The 22303-nt window shown below is 40.6% G+C and overlaps 1 protein-coding gene across 2 annotated transcripts in view; it reads right to left on the bottom strand.

The window, feature by feature from the left end:
* SMPD3 (sphingomyelin phosphodiesterase 3) overlaps positions 1-18976 on the bottom strand; it is a 125477-nt gene extending 106501 nt beyond the window's left edge. Inside the window, exon 1 of one of the 2 annotated variants that reach the window (XM_076349341.1) lies at positions 18807-18976. The gene's annotated coding sequence lies outside the window, so the exon portion shown is untranslated. Of the gene's footprint in view, positions 1-1500; positions 1516-18806 lie in introns of those variants that run through there. The other variant, XM_076349342.1, reaches the window with a different exon arrangement.
* Positions 18977-22303: the final 3327 nt, after the last annotated feature.

Raw genomic sequence — 22303 nt, 5'->3', positions numbered from 1 at the left:
TGACTTAAATTTAGCCATTTTGAGTTTATTTTCATTTGTTTATCTGAGGTTCACTCAGCTATTCTGTAAGTGCAACACTAGCGTATAGACAGGTATCCCATGCTTCCTACATAAGAATTACGGTATTATAGTCTGCTTAATCTGGATTATTTAAAGTCCATATTTAAACTGTGCAAGCACAGCACAAAAGAAGTACAATGCATGCAAAAACACAGCTCTGTTTTGATTTTTCTTTTCTTCTTCCCTCAAAAGTCCACAGAAAATTATTGGTTTGTTTCTTTAGTTGCAACAATTAATAATTCATTTTCCCAGGGTTTATACTGGTATCAAGTGATGATCATGTATAAAAGAAGTTTTGTCCAAAGCCATACTACATTATTATAAAACAGCCATGTTAATATCTCCTGCATTTAAAACAGAGGATTTACTTTTTCCATTACAAATCATTTTCTATCAAATAAAGTTGATCAGTATCTCTTTTTCTGCTTCTACAGAAGCAGGACTAGCAAATTTTACACGGAATCTCACACTACATTCCCACTTGGCAAAACAGGCACATCACACACAGCTTTTATTCACTAGTAAGGCATTGCAAAGTTTGTGGGACTGCAAACTAAATAAGAAAAAAGATCTACCTAAGCTTAAGGAAACTGTCTTTCCGTGGCTGGACTTGGCACAGAAATTAATTCCAAATCCATTTACAAAAACTTTGCAAATTCATAATTATCACTTGTGTCCTGATAATAAAAGTAAAATATTAAATCCTTATACAGAATTCACATAACTACAGTAAGTACATCTCATAAATACAAACTAATCTCCAACCATGTAAAATGTATTTAACTATTCAATATCTAATCAGACATAGTGATTTTTAAGGGATCAAAGACAAGGTCAAAACATTGCACAAATGGACAACTAAATTTCAGATTAAAGGAATTATTCAAAAACAGAACTAAAAATCTTCTACAGTGCCTGAATCTGCAATAATAAGTCACATAACTAGTCAGAAAGACCACATGAATCATTATTACTACCCTGTAACAGCTCTGCCAGTAAAAAAGATGGCCAACTGAAATAAGTTTTTTCCAACACAAAACATTCATTTTTGTTTGTACTGCAACTATTTTAATACAGGACTCAACACTGCTAAATCAAACTCAGTAGAAATTGCACCATTGATTACAGTGAAAGGGAATCAAAGTGTTTATCCCAGCCTCTAGGCCAGAAGGCAGCACAACTCTAGAAGCAGTGGTGGTATCTCAGAACTCACATTATTATTAATGGTTACTTAAGTAAATTTTAATTAAAGCATTTCACTCCTGTGCTTTCCCAAACACAAATGACATTTTGCACTCTTATAACTAGCAGCCTCCCTTTCACAAAAGCTTATACTTTAAATAAACACACAGCCAGAATTTGCTACAGAGGTAGCAAAACAATAGTTACTTTCACTGCTAAGTTTGGTCTCAACCTGGAAAATTATTTGCCTGCACATACCAGAGAGCTCAAGCCTGTCTTACTCCGTACTGAGTGGCAGCTTTGGGGTACTGAACTGAATGAGGGCTGCTGCATAGCTTGCCTTTTTTTTTTTTTTTTTGGACATGTTATTACTGCCCAAGAATGCCATGCTTAGCTATAGGGACCAGATTTTCAACAGATCAGTTCAGTTGGGCACAAAATCAAAATGGACAAATCTTCACAAGAGCTTAGAACAGTCAGTGCTAACCTCTTTTGAAAATCTGTCCCCATTATAGATGCCAAGTACTTGAAAACCTGGCTCTGAGATCTTAAAAATCTGTTTTCAAATGCTCAAAACCAACACTGCAGCCACTAAAGGTTTTGGGACTCCTGACAATATGTATTTCTACCAGGGGAGGAGCAAGGCAAGAGGCAACCTAGAACAGACTGAATAAATCTACTGAATAAATCTACTTTAAATGACAAAGCTTACTACTACTACATTTACTGGCACTGTCCATGGGCCAGTTTTGGGTTTAGCCCCTCTTTTATTTATACATTAGCCTTTCTGAGCAAGAAATTAGCACCTCTTCCTTTTGCCAGTTCCTCACTGATGTCAGCCTAGGGTGTTGCTAGTGACAGTAAATTAGAGCCAGAACAATGAGCTGGCCTGAAAGAAAATGCAGCAATCCCTCAGACCTTTCTTTTCCTGTAACCAAATCAGGTTGAATCTATGTAAATGAATTGGGTTTACATGACATGGGCAAAAAAGACAACAATAGAATATTCATCCAACTGATAATTTATACAATTGCAAAAGAGAACATAGCCATTTGTTATTTCAGTGGACTAGGATGGTATCACTTAGCTTTAACACGCACTCCAGGAATCACTTCCTAAAAGAAACTACTGTGCAAAATGAGATTGAATTATACATTTTGAAGCTTTCACAACTTTGAACTTTAATATAAAATATGGAATATGAAGGTCAAAATTCTGCCTTCAGCACAATTCTTTGTCCCAAAGACATGAATAAAATTTGTGTTGTTATTGGAGTTTCTTTGAAGATACTTGAATTTAGCAGTACAGTAGCTGCTTACACTTTTACGTTCAAATGTAAAACTGAAATGACCGCTTTGGCCCATTCATAGTTACTACACTAGAAAGTCAGTTTCCGTTAGTTCCCTGAACTGCCATACAGAAAAAGGAGAATCATCAGACTTTTTTGCATGCTGTAATCAGAGATATAAGGATAAGTCTCCAAGCACCTGTTAAGGAACTCTTGCCATTAAAAGATGTGTATGACATCTAATGTAGAAGTGTTTGGCTTTTATTGTTACCACCTGCCCTGATAATTTAAACATCTTATTTTCTTAACACAAACTTTCTTCACCCCAGTTACAAATACAGACTTTTTAAACAGGCAATGTTAATTCTAGCTTATCTAAACATAGATGATTCTTATGAGACAACAAAAACATCAGGGACTTAATGTAAAAACCTTCTAATACCCTAGCGTATAATTACATTATTCATTAGCAAGTAACTTCAAGTGGGTATAATTTAATGTTTCCTTCCTGCCCCTTGAGCAAACACAACACAGAATAGTTAATCAATTTGATCCCAAGCTCTTAAAATCCACTGTCTCAATAAAATCTGATACAGAGACCCACAGAAGAGCTCCACCCCAGTGTACCCTCAACGATCAAGAGTGCTTACCCAACTTATAGATTCACCCACTTAAAGGGGGGAGGATGGCAGATAGACTATGCTTCCTTCATTTTTCAGTAAATTCAGCAGAAAGAAATTGCAGTGTAAGACTTACTTATCATCTGTTGTTCCTTTTGACTAACTCTATGTTTTGTGAGATGGGCTGGTCATTCATGAGGTGCACTGCAAATGGGCACATCTGCCCTGATTCTCGCCTCAGACCTCCCCTTCCAACAAAAACAGTAACCGGGTTAATTTGATCTCAGCTTGGTACAGTCTGAGTAAGGATCTGCACACCAACAAAAAAACAAAGCCTTAGTGTTTTACACAATCTCCCTATTAAAACATTGCTTTTAGTAATTTAGTAACAAATTATTTCATAAAACATTTAATTATTTAATAAATCTACTGCCATTGAAACACCTTTGCTCCATGCTGCCTAGCAGGGTTAATTTCCAGCAACAACACTGGAGAAACAGAACTAAGAGAGCTTTACAAACAGAAATCCACACTCTGAGGAGCAGGGTGACCCAGGAAACCCGGCAATGGTAGGCCACGCCTTCCCGCTCACTGACCCTCCTCACACCTCCCAGACCTCCCCAGCCTCTCCCTCAGCTGCCACCATTCCTGCACTCGTCCAGGCTTTTTTCTCCCGTCTTTTCTTTTTTTTTTTCCCCCCCTTATTCTGCAAGGCTAGTGTGTAAGGCCAAGAAAGAGATGAACGAAGGAAACCGGTTTTGGTTACTGCCTAGGGGCTTACCTCCCCTGAGGAGATCGCACGTTCAGAAACCGAACCGTTCCTCGCCTGCTCTGAGGAAGCTGTAATGGCGCCCTCACCCTCCAACAGGCGCGGTAGTGGAGATCCCGTTTTCCCGCCGCCCTCGCTCTGATTGGCTGCTCGGCAGCAGAGGCGGAGACACGGCGGGAAAACACCAACCAGAGGCGAGGGCAGCGCTGTGTAACGACTGTGAAGCCGAGGGGAGTACAAGATGGTGGTGGTTGATACTGTGAGGCGATTTGGTGAAAGAAAGATTCTCCTGCTCTTGGGAGCCAGGTGCCTAGCTTTGGTGAAGAGTGAAACATCAGTTGGTGTTCTCCGGATGAAGTATAATCTGTATGTTATTCTTCTCAATGTTATATTTGTTTGGAGGTATCCAGTGTTAGCTTCAGAAGTAAAGTGTCAGTGCCCTCTTGAGGAATACCCTTGCTTCACCTATATCTTTCTGATACTATGCAACAAGCTTTTAACACCACGGTCAGTTTTTAAACCGGGAAAAAAAGTGCCTTAACTGATTATAATTAATAAGTCCTGCCATCTTTATTGATGCCAGACTGCCTGGCTGGCTTGCTGACTATTAAACCACTTCTACCAGTTCCTAAACTGGCAAGTGACTAAGGTATGGAATCAGAGGATTGAGTGTAAGCCTGGCAGAAGTTGACTGCATTAAGTGAGCGTTGCATGGGAGAGATAGTAATCCTCTCTGGGATGTAGAAGAGCTGCTCATGTTACCTGTTTGGCCTCCTGGCATCTCCTTGTAGCAGCAATGGCTTTCCTGCCCTCTCACTGTTGCTTCACGTTGCTGCTGCCTTCTAGCAGAACTGGAATGCAACAAAAAGCTAGGAAAGGGAAACTTGAGAGGGCCTGAAGAAGAGGGAAAATATCATGGAAGTGCGTTTTAATTTCTGATATATCTGTAGATAGTGAGGTGTGAGGTTTTTGGGGGGATGGGGTGTGTTTTTGGGGGGATGGGGTGTATTTGAGCTCTATCAGCTCTTTGTGAACCTGTTTCCACTTAATGGAAGTTCTCTGTAGTTTTCAGAGAGAATGGTTTAATCTAAGACTTGTACTACCTGCCTTTTTAAAGTAGCTTGATTAGTAGTAGATTTAGGTAGTCTGGCTGATGATGACTCTTAAACTGTTTTTTTTTCTCTGAACTGTAAGCATATTAATTAGTTTTTTTCAGTTGCACTGACTTATTTTTGTCATTCTGATGATGATTTTTATACTCATTATTACATTAGTGATTTGTTTAAATCTATTGTATGTACCCAGAAGTCTGGGATGGGTACTTCGTAATTATGTTGGCTTTTTGCATTAACGTGTGAGCTATAATGTTTTGGAGCCATCCCATACTGTTTACTTAATTAGGTTGCCTGGCCTGTGTATTAAAAATCTTTCTGCATCTTGGAAAGTAATCTAATTTTCTGAATACCAGAAAGATAATCTTATTCTGTAAGAAATTTGACAGGAGTTTTAATATTCTACTTGTTCATGCCACAGCCATTTTTCTTCTGCAGTATTGGTAAAAGTCTCAGCACAGCTTAAAGAATTTTGGAAGAGCTGTCTTCAGCAATGAGCTTTTTTTCTTTAACTGTACAGCTTAAACACTCTTAATATTATACAGTACATGTTTAATGAAAACAGCATGTACTGAAGTGTATATCTGTGTAGTAATGCAACCCTAAATACAAAAACACCATCACAGAACTCAAAAGGAGGATGCAGTTTTCCTCTTGTTCTCGATGACTGGCAGCAGTAATGGGCTGGAAAAGTAGTAAGAAAAAGTAAATTGACTAATCAGTAGTCAATGTAGAAACAATTTTTTTGTTTAGGTGCCCATTTTGGGTATTATTATGCATCTCTTTTTTTGTCAGAACTATTGCTGCTTATGATGGTATCAAGCGCTAATAAAATTTGAGATCAATTTTCATGAGACCTCAGGACACCTCCCTGTGCATGCAGAACTGTTCAATTCTCAAACTTGTTCTTCCTGCAACCCCCACCCCCTGTACGTTTAAGTCACTCTATTTCCAAGAATATGTTATGGCCAAATATTCCAGGGTTTTTTTGTAAATGTGAAGAGGAGTGGATAGTACTAAAAGTATTTGAAAGCATGTGGAAACTTGATTGCAGATATTAAGTGGGTCTCAAGATACAGGTATTGCAGTTGAGTGTTACGAATGTCTGGAATCTTACTGATAGTAAGTCTGTAGCTGTGAGAAATGCAAGCTTTGTGGAAACTACTTTATTCTTAGTAGACAGATTTTAAATCTGGGGGGACTGTTCACAATTCTTAGCTTCTGACACTGTTTTTCATATTGAATACCAAGAATTAGCTTTTTGCAAATGAATTCTAGGTGATAGATTTATCTTTTCAGTGCTTACGTCTATCGAGTATTTTCTGTACTCGCTTGTGAAATCACTTATACATCTCTGAACTATTTGTTGCTGTTTTTTCAAGTAATGCTTGACCTCTTAATCATTCCATTGTCTCTTTGCTTCTGCACTGATGCTGAACTGTCAGGCTTGGGGCCTTATACATTGCCTGCAGTTCAGCACATCATCCACATTTTTATAGAAACTGTTGAAATTGCATGATTCCTCTCACTTCACTTATGTGCTTGGCAGTGGTTCCTTAATGGGTATAGCTGTTGTTTTTCCTCGCTACTGAATGTTCTAGCTCTTGCAGTGTCAGTTCCTTCACCAGCCATCTGTCTTGCTGGCTCACTCGCTATCTTAACAGCTCTCCTTCTCGGACTGCATGCGGGTTCTAGTGAGTACACTGTCAGCTGTTATTTTTTTATGCAGAAGCTTTTAAAACAATTGTTGCTGCACACAAATATCCTATATTTCAATCCTCTCTATTCAGTCCTTGGCACTTACGGTTGCTTTCTTCAGCCTCCTCCTTTTTACAGGTTCTTTTGCAACTTGTTTTTCTATCACTTCATTTCTTTTCCTGAAATTTTTAGAGTAATTTTCTTCAATTTGACAACCTAGCTTGCCCCTGAATTCTGTCTCAAAAGTGCATGTCTGAATGCAAGGAAAGTCTAATCCAGTTCTGTTTGTTGTTTCCCAGTAACTCTATTCTTTAAAGTCTCTGAAAGAGGCATCTAAATACTTTCAGATATTACATAAGTCAGGTAATAGCTCCTGAGAAACATTAGATTGATATCTTTTGTCAAGGAGTTAGAGAACAACTTCTTTGTAGCAGTATCAGTGTTACAGATAGGATAGGTTGTCTTGTAGCTCAGGGGCTGGCATATTGCTAAACAATCTAGCGATCTTTTTGATGAAAAGTTCTATTTGCTTGTAAGCCAGTCAGGTCTGGATGCAAAATTGCTTTATGAAGCCCCGAGTGTATAGTATCCCTTATTATAGTAGCAGTTTGTTTTATTTTTGTATACTATACCTGCTTTATAATCTGCCAATAGCTAAGGTTCATTTAGATAGTGTCTAGAGCATTATAAATGACTACTTGGTGTTAGTGCAATTTTCAGGGGTAGAAATGAATCACACAGATAATAATTTCAATGAACATAGAGGCATACCAGATTTTTTTTTTCATGTATGTTGATAAGCCTTTCTCAGACCCTCTGCTCCTTTCCTGGACAAATTCAAATATTGTTTATTGCTAGTGCCAATTAGTCAGCCAAGCATCTGTAGCTGGCAGCTGTCCTCATGAAGAAGGCCCCAGGAGATTAAAACTCCTGGGACACTGATTTGCATGTTAGATATTAGAATCATAGAATCATAGAATCATTGAGGTTGGAAAAGACCTCTAAGATCATCGAGTCCAACCGTCAACCCAACACCACCATGCCCACTAAACCATGTCCCTAAGCACCTCATCTACACGTCTTTTAAATACCTCCAGGGATGGGGACTCCACCACTTCCCTGGGCAGCCTGTTCCAATGTTTCACCACTCTTTCAGTAAAGAAATTTTTCCTTACATCCAATCTAAACCTCCCCTGCCGCAACTTGAGGCCATTTCCTCTCGTCCTATCGCTTGTTACTTGGGAGAAGAGACCAACACCCACCTCGCTACAACCTCCTTTCAGGTAGTTGTAGAGAGCCATGAGGTCTCCCCTCAGCCTCCTTTTCTCCAGGCTAAACAACCCCAGTTCCCTCAGCCGCTCCTCATAAGACTTGTTCTCCAGACCCCTCACCAGCCTCGTTGCCCTTCTCTGGACACGCTCCAGCACCTCAACGTCCTTCTTGTAGTGAGGGGCCCAAAACTGAACACAGTATTCGAGGTGCGGCCTCACCAGTGCCGAGTACAGGGGCACGATCGCTTCCCTACTCCTACTGGCCACACTATTTCTGATACAGGCCAGGATGCCATTGGCCTTCTTGGCCGCCTGGGCACACTGCCGGCTCATGTTCAGCCGGCTGTCGACCAACACCCCCAGGTCCTTCTCTGCTGGGCAGCTTTCCAGCCACTCTTCCCCAAGCCTGTAGCGCTGCATGGGGTTGTTGTGGCCGAAGTGCAGGACCCGGCACTTGTCCTTGTTGAACCTCATACAGTTGGCCTGGGCCCATCCATCCAGCCTGTCCAGGTCCCTCTGCAGAGCCTTCCTACCCTCGAGCAGATCAACACTCCCGCCCAACTTGGTGTCGTCTGCAAACTTACTGAGGGTGCACTCAATCCCCTCATCCAGATCATCAATAAAGATATTAAACAAGACCGGCCCCAGTACTGAGCCCTGGGGAACACCGCTTGTGACCGGCCGCCAACTGGATGTAACTCCATTCACCACAACTCTCTGGGCCCGGCCATCCAGCCAGTTTTTGACCCAGCGCAGAGTCCACCTGTCTAAGCCGTGAGCCGCCAGCTTCTCTAGGAGAATGCTGTGGGAGACGGTGTCAAAGGCCTTGCTGAAGTCCAGGTAGACCACATCCACAGCCTTTCCTTCATCCACTAGGCGGGTCACCTGGTCATAGAAGGAGATCAGGTTGGTCAAGCAGGACCTGCCTCTAATGAATCCATGCTGGCTAGGCCGGATCCCCTGGTTGTCCCGCTCATGCCTTGTGAGCGCCCTCAAGATGAGCCGCTCCATAATCTTCCCCGGCACCGAGGTCAGGCTGACAGGCCTGTAGTTCCCCGGATCCTCCTTCCGACCCTTCTTGTGGATGGGCGTCACATTGGCAATTTTATTGGCATATTACTGTTTGTCATCTTCTAAGGGTCTTTCATATGTGTTGTTTCTTAATGATAAAGAAAACTGAGTGTGCTTACAGTGGTAACTACTAATTAGTAAGCAGGATTTTATTTTCCCACTGTACTTATGACCTCCAGGGTAAATTTAGACCTGTCATTTAATACCTCTAGTGAGGGACTGTCTATGTGAGGAAGGTTTGTTTCCAAACTAAACCATTGCAGCTGAAACAGGTCTTCTCCCATTGTGATACTCTTATGCTGGTAAAGGAATGTTCATAATAGATTGGTCTGTTCTGGGCTAGGAAGTTAAAGCTGTATTACTATATTGGTAATAGAATTTATGCTAGTATAATAATTCCAGTGGTACAGAAAAGTTTGCAGTCTTACTAAAAGTTTTACATAGTGTCTTTCTGGCATTGCCCAGGCCTTTTTTGTGCGGTCTTTGTGCACAGAAAGTGAAAACAGTCAAGTAAGACAGCAGCATGGAAAAGAGTGAGAGTGTAAATTAATTTATTCTCTGTCTTTCTCTCAGGCAAGTCAACTTCCTGCCCCCAGGATGTGACTTCAGATAGGAAGGTGGCATAGTGCTAGTATTTGAGGCTGCAGAAGTTGTCTCCAAAACCCTATTAAGTGAGATTCTCAAGTGTGGTCAAGACAAGCCTTACGATTAAGTATGACCATGAGAGGCAGATGAATTTGAAAATGTCTAGAAGTCTGCAACTATGAACTAGTAACTAAAAAACTTTTCATCTCATTAAGTGAAGCTGCAGATATCTTATGCTAAAAAGAGTAAGTAGTCAAACCCAAGAAAGCTGCAGATAGAAGCTGATGAGCTACAACTTATCTTCCCTCCTTGTAACTAGGATATACTCTGTAGCCTGGGTTCAAACTAAGCATTATCCCATTAATATTAAGGAATGTCATCATTGTTAGGTGAACACACTGCCTATGTTAATTTACTGTGCTGCAAATAACAAGTAAACTCACTACAGAAGAATAAAACTATTCACCACAATGTGATTGGAAGGGTATTTTAAGAGCAGACAAAATCCACTTACATGCTAGGCTAGAAGGAGCTAGCTGCTACTTAGCATCCTATTAATGAAAAGGAATCTCTCAATTCCCCCTGTAAAAAATAAAATTAAAAAAAAAATCATTAGGCCTCACAAGATTTCAAAATTCTGTACTTTAAATAATCTGAGTTACCGAAGAGAATTCCTGCTAACAAACCAGTCAAAATTTGAACCAATATAGTTAAGGAAGTGTGAAGTGAATAAAACTTAACTTTTGCATTAGGTTAATAGAATCTTTCTATCATGGAAAATACAGAGGCTTTAGCTTCATCATAGTTTTTACATTGTATTCTAATTAAATAGATTTACGTTTTATTGAAACTGTCTGAATAAGTCACACTTCCAGTTGCCAAGACATGCTCATCTGCGACATCCTAAAGTAACAGAAACATCACTGTGTAGAGCTTACTAATCTTTTTCATACTTTCTAAAACAAGGCAGGCTGTTCCATTTACTTATAATGGGTTCAGTAAGAAGTTAGATTAAGTAACTTCCCATATTGTGTAAAAATGAATGATATAACTTGTGTTGTGGTGCAGACATAAAGGCTGCATATAGGTAAGTTCTGAATGGAGAAATCTGGAGCTGGGCCCTGCAGCATTGTCAGAAGTAGCTCTTCAGAGGCAGATTATGAAATTAGAGCTGTAATCTCTGCTTGACATAGAGTTAATATGCAGCCTTTCCAGGGCTGAAGCTGTTTACTGGTTCTTCCATCTGTCAGGATTTTCCTAGCTTCTATGGGAAAGAAATACATACATTTGAAACTGAGATTGCATAGAGGAAAACTTTCTTTGTGGATACGTTATGAACCCTTTCTAAGAATTGTAGGTAGCTGCTGGCAGACTACCAGATGAAGGAGTGAATGGGTGTGATGGAAGTAGTTTACAACAACTAAACAAATTAAAAATCTTTTTCCCCTCTTTGGTGTGACACTTTAAACTTGTTTGTGTGAGACAAAATAGTAGGAAAAATAATAGTCAAAAGCATTAAGATCTGAGGAGAATGATTGACCTGAATGGAAGCCTGTGTGTGGGGTTTGTTTGTTTCTTTCTTTTAGGACTGGGCTTAGCTTTTTCTTTCTGAGGAAGTGTAGTGTGCAAAATCTGCCAGGTTAGCATATAAACTAAACTTGAAGGAGCTTACCATTGTGAAATAATGAAATCAAGCATCATATCAGCTGGCAGAGATGAACTCTTCATATTTGTTGTAAGTTACTTGTGCAGACTGTCTTGGAAAGTCAAAACAGTGAACATATGAAGGAATACTTACTTCGTGCTGACCTAGTAATCTGGTAAGGTAGTGTTCTGCACCTACAGATTGACTCGTGTTCCATAGCCTTTTCTTGCAAGACCAAAATGCAGACTAATGTAATTAGATGTGTGCATCAGCAGCCTGTGTGCTGTGTGTCAGAAACTTTCAGTAAAGGTTTCTATGTTCAATAAAGGTTTAGCTGTGCCTGTACCTTTTCACCTTATGTACCTTGGATACATTACTGTTTCACTTTGGAAGACAAAGAGGAGAATATTGGGCTAAAGCTGAAGGTTCTGAGAAGTGATCAGAAGGCTGGCTTTTAAAAAGTTGTAATTATCTATTTCTGTCACTCATGTTATTTGAAAATTAATAGTTTAACAAGGAAGCTGAAGTGACAAATTCAGGGCCTTCTCTCAGTGAATAAAAATCATTTTATACCCAAGATATGCCCACCCATTTACAGCAGCATACAATTGGAATTAGGTCTGCCAGTCTGTAGTAGCCAACTTCTCATGCTTCATTTCCATTGTACGTTGTTCTTTCAAAGGAATGCTTATCATGTAGCTGATACCCTGGCAGCAACTAGAGTAATCTACATAATTGCACCTTATCAGGACAGGCTTTTTTCAGTAATTTTTCCACCTCTGGTGTGGGAGTAAGAAAAGTTTCCCCAGGACTAGAAACAATGAAGTGCTGTTTTTAGACTATACAGTCATCTTTACTTTTGCATTGTCTTGCCATATTTGAAGGGTACGTGCAGCTTAAAGTTAAAGCTCTATAGAGCTTTAAGTTTCATCATGAAAAAGTGATGGTACATGCATCCTCTATGACTAGCAAGAATCCTCCTCTCCAATGTGTGTCAGCAAAATATGCATCCTTATGCTCAGGAATTAATTATGGGCACTAATTGTCAGGGTCTTTTCCTCCCTCTCTTTCTCTCTCAAAGAGGCACTAAGGGTTTCCAACATGGATTTTATCCTTCTTTCCTGTCACTTATGGGGACAAGAGAACACAAACTTCTCTCTACCCTCTGAATAGATTTACTAACATATCCCAGCCCACACAGAAATAATAAAATTAACAAGATTTTTATCCTTCTTCATTGGTCTCTGCCAGTTCTTTAGCTTGGATAAGAGACTCCTGTCTATGTTGCGTTTTCCAGACTCTCCCTGTCTTTTCCTTCTTCTGGTAGGGTCATCAGTGGAGTTCAGCTTTGAGCTGGATGAAGCACTTCTATAGAAAAACCTATGAAATGCTGATCTCTCATCTGTATGGCAGTACTGATTTCGCAGAAGTAACTGTGCTGAGGAGTTAGAAACTGATTAGTTTTTCTTCCAATCTGTGATATTTGAAGTGTTTCAGGGCACACTCACTATTTTAATGTATCTTCACTTCACTTGTCATCTCTCACTGAGGCAGAATTTCTCATTGTTTTCATACATCAGTGACAGGCAGTTCTGCTTAGCAATATGGGAAGGGTGGAGTACCCTGTATAGAAAGCTACAGCCCCTCAACTGATAGCTGCTAATTTTTTTTGAAATAATATTATCTCTTCCTGGGCAGGGTTAAACTCTGCCTTTTCTCCATCCAGTAATTGCTTAGTAAAGAAAGAAAACAAAGTTGCACAACTTCCTGAGGCAAGTGATCATGAATCTTTCTGCTAGCCTCTTTGCAGTTACCCTAAAGGAGTCAATGGATTTTTATCCCTTTTTCCAACATGGCTTTGTCAATGTTTGAGTAAGTGAAGGGAGCAAAGTGACTATTTAACTCCTCTTTTGGCAGAGAGGAGATTAAAGCAAGACATCTTGCTTAAAAGTGAATAGCTTCTACTGTACTTGAAGCACAGTATAGGTGGGAAAGAACAAAAAATAACCCAAAACCTGTGTTGAAGCAAAACTGTTAATCAAACATTAACTTGTTTAGAAATAGTCAAGAGGGACAGATGGAATCCTGTGATTCTCTCTCCTCTCCTCGAGTCAGTTATTAAAATATATTAAAAGTTTGTGTACTTTTGAGTGGCAGATACAGCTTGTCACTTTAGACGTTATTTTTGCTATTGTTAATACTGAAATAGATTGTGCCTGAGTTACAGTAGTTGACAGAAGTCTTAAGTACCAAAGAGAAAATACTTGTCTTGCATTTATTATCTCAGCTTTCAGATTTAAGGAGCTGTATGTGGTTAAACTTTGAAATTATGTAACAGTAATAGAATCCTGTTCAAGTTGATGCTTTATAGCAAGCAAGGGAGTGGGTGGTGGTGTGATTGTACAGTAAACACGTTAAACTTTTTCCTTAAGTGTATTCTTTAAGACAACGTTCAGCTACCCAGAACAGTGCCTAGGACACGTTATCTGCAGTTTGCACTGAACTCATAGTGCATCTTGTGGTATTTCTCCCATGAGACAGTGATATAAGACTAAGCCTTGATGTACGTCATATTTAAATCAGAACTTCTCAGCTTAGGTTGTCTAAGTGTAACTCATTCTCTGGTAACATATTTCTGGACTAAACATCCTCTTGATTATCTGAAGAATATGCATTTTGAATGATCTCAAAACTGAACAGAGTTGTTAAAACTTGTTCTAATTCTGTAGTTGAGCTGTGTCATAGGTCACATGCTAGTTTCCAAAGTGCAAGTTTCAACAGATGCTGAAGGAATGTTAACAAAGGGCACCTTTAAGAATCGTTTCCCATATTTTTAGGATGCCAATTTAATGTTTATCTGCTCTGTATTGGTGATGCTGAAATTTTAATGCACTTCCAAAGCAAAGATACCAAACCATGTCACCAGAGCTGCTCTCTACCTGCAAATGTAAGTAAGAATAGTCCCTATCTGCAGGCATAAAGCTAAGTGGACAGACAGAGGCTAAACTTCTTATGAGTGGAATATTGGTTGTGCATAGATGACTCTTCTTTTGTAATGTCTGAGACATCTTGGATCCAAATCTAAAGAAGACTGTATAACCATCTTAAACTGAAGCTAATGGAAATTCTGTCTGTTTCAGAAATTTTAAAGAATTTGGTCCTGTGTGTTTCATATGGAATATCTAAGACGGCTGTATTTACAAATTTTGTCAAGTTGCACTTTTTGAGGACAAGTAGCAAGAGGTTTAAAAAAAAAACCACCTGCAACTTTTTGATAGCAGCCTCAGACGAGTCTCAAAAAAAGCAAAAAAAGAAACCTGAAGAATGACAGAATAAGTTACTTCGTGCAGTTCTCACGAACAGGTGCTAGTCCAGGCACATCATCTATGCTATCTGTAGAATAGCAGGTGAGTGAAGAATACAAACTACAAAGTAGCATTTAACCTGAAGCCTAGTAGGCCAGCAGCCAGAGGGAATAATCATCAGACAGAACAGCAGGCATGCTGCCCAGGCATCCACTCCCACTGAGGCGGCTGGGGTCAGCTCATACACAGAGTGCTTTCTTTCTGTTCTTTAAATATACTTGTTAAACCTCAGACTTGTAGCACAAGATTCAAGACTGAGAGATTTCTCAGTCTTCCTCACCTTCACTGAGATATTCTATAATCATGAAGTTGCCTGCTCCTGCTTTGACTTAAGAGGATGTTTGTTGGTTGCTTCATTAAGGTATGGCAGCATTCTGCCTGCTTTTAGAGTAAAAGCTGGGTGACCCTGACAGTGTAGCTACCAAAGGGCAGTATTTGCATGATTAAGTCAGGAACTGCCAAAATCTGGTGACTTCCCAGTGGATAAATACAACCTTATGTGCAGGGCTTGCCCTCTATCCCATCTTCTTCCTCTTCTTACCCCCATCCCAAGCACTAGAAACAAAGTTGAGTAGAACTTAGTCAAGGGAAAATCTTGTATTCATTGCAATTCTACATAGATACTGTCCACAAACTACACATTTCTCAGAAACTAGTTGTTCAAGACAAAATAAAATGGAAGTGAATATTTCTGCACAAATCTTTGTCAGCATTGTATTGTCAGCTCAAGTTATGGACTGTTCCTTTTTACAACAATGGCACAATTCAACTGTAGTCTAACGTTTTCCCAGATTTTACAGTGAGTTTGAACTGTGATACGTAAAAGTACATGATTATAGCAATCATGCTTGGAGAGCGGCTACAGCTTTCTTCTGTTTACTCCTGAGTGTTGTGGAGAACTTACTACAAATGCTTAAAATCTATAGTCAAATATTTGCAAGTTAGGAGCTATACCTTCAAAAATTACTGAGAATATTACTTGCTACTTGAAGCAAGTGACTGGGATTACTCCTTTTAAGTTAACAGGCCCCCTCTTGTAAGAGGAAGCAGTTCAGTAACTGCCTATTGCATTGTGCATTTAAATATCTTGGGCGTATCATACTAACAATTTAAAGACATTTATGGGGATAAGTAAAATCTAGTTACATTTAATGCCAAGCTTTGCTAGAATTCAAGCAGAAAATTGGCACTATACAATACATAAAACTATTTTTTCTCTTTTTAGAGTTGTAGAAAATACATGGGTCATCCCAGCCACAATCCAGGGAAGAGAATAGCATATTGAAAGATGTTTTTTGGTAATACAGGGTACTTTGGTTCTCCTTCATAAAGGTATGTGTCTTGTCACTCTCCCTCATACAGGTAGCGGTAAAAAACCACTAGTCTCTGCTTTTCAATAGCACAAGTTGATTTTTAACTATAGAATTTTTGTACAGATTGTGCTTACAAGGATTTTTTAATCTTAAAAAAAAAAACCCAAAACCCAACCCTTACTGCGTTGCTGTATAGTGTGATCATAACAGTGGCTCTAATGTTAAAAATATTTCCAGGTCAGTTTCTTGTGCAAGTCTTTTTGAAAAATAGACTTTTATTTAAGTGTAATGGAAACATTTCCATGACTTCAGTAGTCTACTATAGAAGTTAAAATAAATATTTCCATGAAGAGATTGCAAATTGAGATTTACTGTGCTGAATGCATGAATAACTGGGCAGGGAAAGTTGGCAGTGGATCCTACGTCAGAAAAATATTGATTGTTTATTGCCCAAGCCAACATGTAAGTAATTAGCATAAATGTTCTGTTTGCAATAGCCTTTAGTGTAAACAGTGTCAGGGTAATAGAAGCATCCTTTCTAAAATATTTTGGGAAGACCAGATCATTTGCTCTATTAAAAGCATGCTGCACTAGCTTCATTAGCACAAAGCAGCTTTGTCTTTGTCCTAACTGACCAGGTAAAAATATGAATGTGGCAGCAAGCACAGAGTCTCGGTTTATGAATTATGGCAATGTAGGGGTGTGGTCAGAGCATGCTGCTTCGCTCTTCTGATATTTTAGTGGCTTCTCAAGGGCTGTTGCAGGCAGCAGCAACTGAAAATGTACAACTGAAATGTCTACAGTGCTCTTCTGGTATTAAGCCTCTTTCATTCCTACCCAAAAATGAGAGTCTATTTTAAGGTTTAACAGCGTCCTTTTAAATTAGAAGCGAACTGCCACAGTGAGATATTCAGACTGGGTTAGGCAGTGTATGCTATGGTTACCATCACTAAACAGAGCTAGATCTGTTAAGATCAAAATGGTTGACTTGTCACTCTATAGTAATTGTTCCCCGTGGAAAAAATTCAATAGCACAGTTTAAATCACACATAGCCGATCACATGTTCTGAGGCTTCTGTGGTGCTGAGACTAAAAGGCAGAGGTAGGGAGGAGCTGTGTTAGGAAATCTTTTAATTCTGCTGGGGGGGGGGGAAGCTTGCCTTGCATAGTCATATGCACAAATTGATTTTTAATTTTTCAGTAATACACTATATGCACTTATAATTGTTAACTCGATTCCTAAAAGACTCCTTTTAAGGGCCTGATGTGATGCCCCTGCATGTCCAAGGTGCCCATCAGAAGGAGAGTTTTTTGGATGTGTAATGACTGTGAGATGGTATCCAATCTGTTCAACTTTTTTATTACAGTAAAGCACAAAAACTGTTAAACTGCAGCCTATATAAGACAAATTGAATGCATGCTATCTTGGAAATGGATTACATACATAAACCTTAAAATTATTAGTAGGAAAAAAAAAAGTCCAAGTTGATGAAATAGGAGAAGTACTAAGTTTCTATCCAGGATGGAGAATCTTTAATAACATGGGAACTGATGCGAGTCCCATCAACTTGCTTTTAAACACCTGCCTTACTGATCCCAGCAGTTGCCTGTCTGGCTCTTTTTCTGGTTTAATAACGTGCAGAGCAGGGGCTGCCTTATACACAAAGAAATTCTTTCTTGACACAGGGCAGAAGTGTTAAGAGTATGCTAATTAGACCGCATTTGGTTTTCTAAAGGAAGCAATTTTTTAATCTTAGTTTGGTTCTTCAGTTTCTTGTCAAAATCAGCATAGAAACTGTGCAAGTTCCTGGTCTGGCTGCATGCAGTCTCCTAGGTTAAACTTTTCTCACTATCTACACCCAAGAAAAGTGCTGAGTTTCCGTTTTGCCAGCCTCCCCCTTCCCATGCCACTCTGAGAAATTGTAAGTCAACCTGTATTACCAATACAAAAAAAACCAGCTGCAGCCTACTCTAGGGTAAAACATACGGTCTTTTGATAGCTAAGGAATACTCACCAATCCTTTGACAACAGAAGCTACTACACATACAAGCAGTTAACACTTGCTGCTTGATTATGCATGTTTAATATGCTTGCTCAATTCCATATTCATCACCCAGCACTAAGAGGAAGCCTGAAGCATCAGGCATAGCAGCACAATGCTTGGCTGTAAATGACTTCATGTAGGATATAACTTGTCATTTGGCCTTAAATACAGTGGAATTTTTTCCTCCCTTTTCTGACACTTATTCTCAGAAACAGTATATGCTAGCCTGCCTCTAACCTGCTGCTTGTCCTAGCTCTTTAGTGGGGCCAGTAATCCACACAGAAATAAGTAAGAAATTGTAGCTGTGCAAAATCTATACAAGCACTACAGCTAAGGAGGGTACTCAAGGAAACCATTTTGCAGTCTTGACTATAGCACTACCTTACCTGTATGACAAACACTGCCTTTATCTTTTCCATTGCTGAACCATGAGAATAGGAACATAATTCCAAGAGCAAATTAATATATTTGGGGGTGTGGGGGGGTGTTCTACATATAACTAAGCACAGATATCTGCAGTTAACCAGCCTTCCCTCTCTTCTCTTCTCTTCCCCACCCCATGGAAATTAAAATAACGAAACTACTTAAAAAGCACATGCACTGCACCGCTTTGTTCCCCGTGGTCCACCTCGCGGTGCTCGCTCCCTGCCAGACAACTCGCCTTTCCGTCAGCCTCCGGCTCTCGGGTCGGCAAAAGCCCCTCGAGCCGGGCCCCGCAGGCAGCTCAGAGCAGAGGGGCGGGCGGGGATGCAATGCGGATGGGTGGGAGGGAGAGGCTTTACCTGCCGCGTTCCCCCGCGGAGCCAGGGGCGCCTGGAGCTGCTGCATCCACGCCGGGGCGCGGCGGGCGGGCGGGCGCTCAGAGTGCCTGGCAGAGGCGGCTGAGCGCCGGAGCCATCGCCGCGCCGAGGAGCGGTGGGAAGGGAGAGCCGCCGGAGCCTCCGTAAGCCGGGGGGAGACTCAGCACCTGGGCGCTGAACAGCTCCACGGAGCGCCACAGGCGGGGCCGGCGCCGCGCTCCCCGCCCCTGGGCGCGGGAGGGCCGCGCCGCCTCCCGCCTCGCTGCGCGGCGCTGCGGCCGCTCCGCCCCACCCCGCTCCCGCCGCAGGCGGGGACCGGGCCCGCGGGCGGCGGCCGAGCAGAAAGGGCGGGAATGACCACACTTCCCAGCCGCCCCCGCTGCGGGAGGAGACGGCTTTGTTCCCGGGGGCAGCCGGGAGTTGTAGTCCTGTCGCTTGTGGAGCGCTGAGAGCACCGGCGTCAGGGGCTCGGTAGGGCAGTGCCTCCCGCCCGGCGCCGTGAGGGGGGCTGACTAGCGGCCCGCTTGGGAGCCGGCGGCCTTGCGCCTCTCCCCCGGTGTGGGCCCGCGGGTGGGAGAGAGGCGCTCGTGCCTGCCGCCTCAGGGCGGGGCGCGCGGACGAACCAACGGTTTTCCGCTCCCTCAGAGCGGCAGAGCTCCTCCTGCCTGGCGTTTCGCGGTGCCGAGGCTGCCCCTCACTGGTACGTTGTCAGTGGGCAGCTGCGCTATTTGTGGAGACTTCTCAAAATGTTTGTGTTCTTTTTTGTTTCTTTTCTTTTTTTTTTTTTTTAACAGAAGTCTAGGATACTACCGTTCTTCCGCGGTGTTAGGGGCTTTTTTAGGGGAGAATAAAAAAAAGTTACTATAGTTCTTCAGGTCTTCGAGAAAGTCCTGGAAGCCGTGCTCCCTTCCTCCCTCCCACCAAGATTCAGAAGCTAGAAGATACGTGTAAGCAGCTAAAGAGAGTGAGGACTCTGCCTTGCTAATCAAAGCACCGCAAAAAAATGTGGCAAAAAACCACTGTAACCCAATTGCAGCTGGCTTCCAGAAAGGCGTCGCTAATACCAAAGTTTATACAGGGCTCTTCAGATAATTATGAGGCATTTTGTGAAGCAGGGTGTGTTATTAGTTAACTTACAAATGAACTGATACAGTATTTCCAAACAGATTTTCTATTTACTTGCTCGTCAAAAGAAAAAGTCATTATTCAGTGCAGTTTTAATTAGAAGTTAACTTACACTTTTGGTAATGACCATAGTAGAAGAATCTTTTAAGAGTTATTTAAAAAGAGAGTTAAGGTTAACGAGTTAATTTAGAAGTTTGAGACCTAGCCCATCTCTTACCCTGAATTACAGGGTATTGAAAGGTGCTGGAAACTTGCATATAGAATCCTGCGTGTTCGGGTTGCATGCATGCCCCTGCTATTGCTGCTTTGAAACCCTGATGTCCAACCATCGCCTTCATCTAGGAGAAGGTTTTTAGCAACTGTGCTGCAAGCTAGCAAGCAATATAGGACAACCAAATTAAACTAAGCAGTATGTTTTATTTACACTATGTTAGCAAAATCTTCCTTTGGGTTGTCTTCATCCCTATGTGGTTTATTCTAAACTAGTGATACAGAAGAAGTTAGGTTTACTGCTTCTTTTTTTCAATGGGTGGATATTATAATGATTTCTCATCCCCTTTCAGATGCTTTCTTGGATAGTTCTTAAATGTAACAGGTTTCCTTGATAGCAACTGGACCACACAGCCACGCCCTACTGAGCAAGTTCACTTCTGCAGCTATCCCAAAAAGGTGGAAGTTGACACTGACTCTGATACTACGTGTTGCATAGTGATTCTTCGATTTAAAGTACTGTCAGATTTGTGTTGTAATGGATGCCTGCTCTGATACTACATTATATGCCACCAGCATACTAACTTGATCACAGTGTAAGTAAAGTCTGTGGAATACATACAGCTGTTTGATAATTATTCTAATCTTTCTACATGATGACTTCTAAATTATTTCCTGAAGTACCTTCCCCACTGTTTTCACAAGACTTGCTTAGATCAGAACTATGTATTCTCAGTTCCCTACCGGAACTTTTCATCAGTTGAGGCAAAGTATAGTAGATGAGTTTAAAATGGTATTTACTTTTTTACAACTTTTATTTGACTGAAGCAAATTGTAGGTGTGGAAAGTATTTATGGAACTATAAGGCAAATGCTTCATTTTGAATAATGACTCTTGAGATTATTAAAAATGAGTTCTTGGTATAGTAAAGAACAAATAATGAAAAACAATTTCTTCCTTTTGTCATTTCCTTCACATTCAAGTAACAATAGAATGTACGTCCTCAAAACTGGGGCTTTGGTGTGCTATTTGAGCTCCCCGTTAATCTTAATGAAGCCAAGTTTGTTCTTTTGTTAGCTGAAAGGGTCCTACTAAAGCAGTAACCATTTTCTGCTTTGCAAAGCAGAAAAATTGAAATAGATATCCAAAATACAGTCAAAATAGTTGTGAATAATCTAAATATATTAATTCAAACAGTAACACAGTTCAGATTATCTTTCAATTAAAGGACTTAGTGACTAAAACAATTTTATACAAGTTGCAGGTAACTTAGTTAATCCAAACCTCAGATCTCACATCTTTCCTACTCTTCTCTTTCGTACCCACAGTTCTGAATTATAAGTTTTTGGGCACTGAAATAGAAGAACGAACATCACTTTGCTTCCAAATTCACACAGAAATTCCTTTGAAACTGGAGTTAGGTCTGCCTAGGTTAAGTTTGTTACAGTTACACATGGTTCCAGACAGAAGTAAAAGTGAACTATCTTTATCAAATGAAATATGAAAAGTTCTTTAAGATCTTACACAGGCAGTCGTCAGCCATTCGAGTACAGCTGGATAACTGGATTAATGAATCCTGGTTTTTGCTAACAGCAGCTGTAGTGTGCTGTTGTCAACAGCAACCAGTCTGCTTACCCTGCAGACGGCGATTCCCATTTTCTTGCACACATAAAACAGATAGAGGGAAACCCAGATAGAAGATTAAATTTCTTCCCAATTTCAGTGAAATTCTTGCATTTATCCCAGCAGCTCATCTATCTTATGAAGGAAAGCGAGAAAAGGTTACTAATGTTATTTTCTACAGATACCTCAATGTGTTGCTGCTTTTCAGTTTGTTGTACATCCAAATTCCTATTGATGGGCTTAGTAAACATTTAATTAGACATACTGAAGGATCACTGATCATTCTGTCTAAGGATTGCCCAATTACGCTTCCAAAGGTTTTCTCTTATTAAGTGAAAGAACAGCAGATGTTCATCCTCACTACCTCCATTTTCTCATCCTCGGTAAATTATAACCATACAGGGTCAACACTTTCTTTGCCTTGCAAAGAAATAAACTGACAAATTAAAATAGCAGAAGAAGAATTTCTGTCTAGTTGATAACAGAATAGAAAAGCAGAGATTGTGCCAAATGGTGTAGCT

Source organism: Aptenodytes patagonicus, chromosome 11 (assembly GCF_965638725.1).
Source record: "Aptenodytes patagonicus chromosome 11, bAptPat1.pri.cur, whole genome shotgun sequence".
Classification (NCBI taxonomy): domain Eukaryota; kingdom Metazoa; phylum Chordata; class Aves; order Sphenisciformes; family Spheniscidae; genus Aptenodytes; species Aptenodytes patagonicus.
Note: the sequence above shows the minus strand (reverse complement) of the source record. Positions and strands in the feature narration are given on the sequence as shown.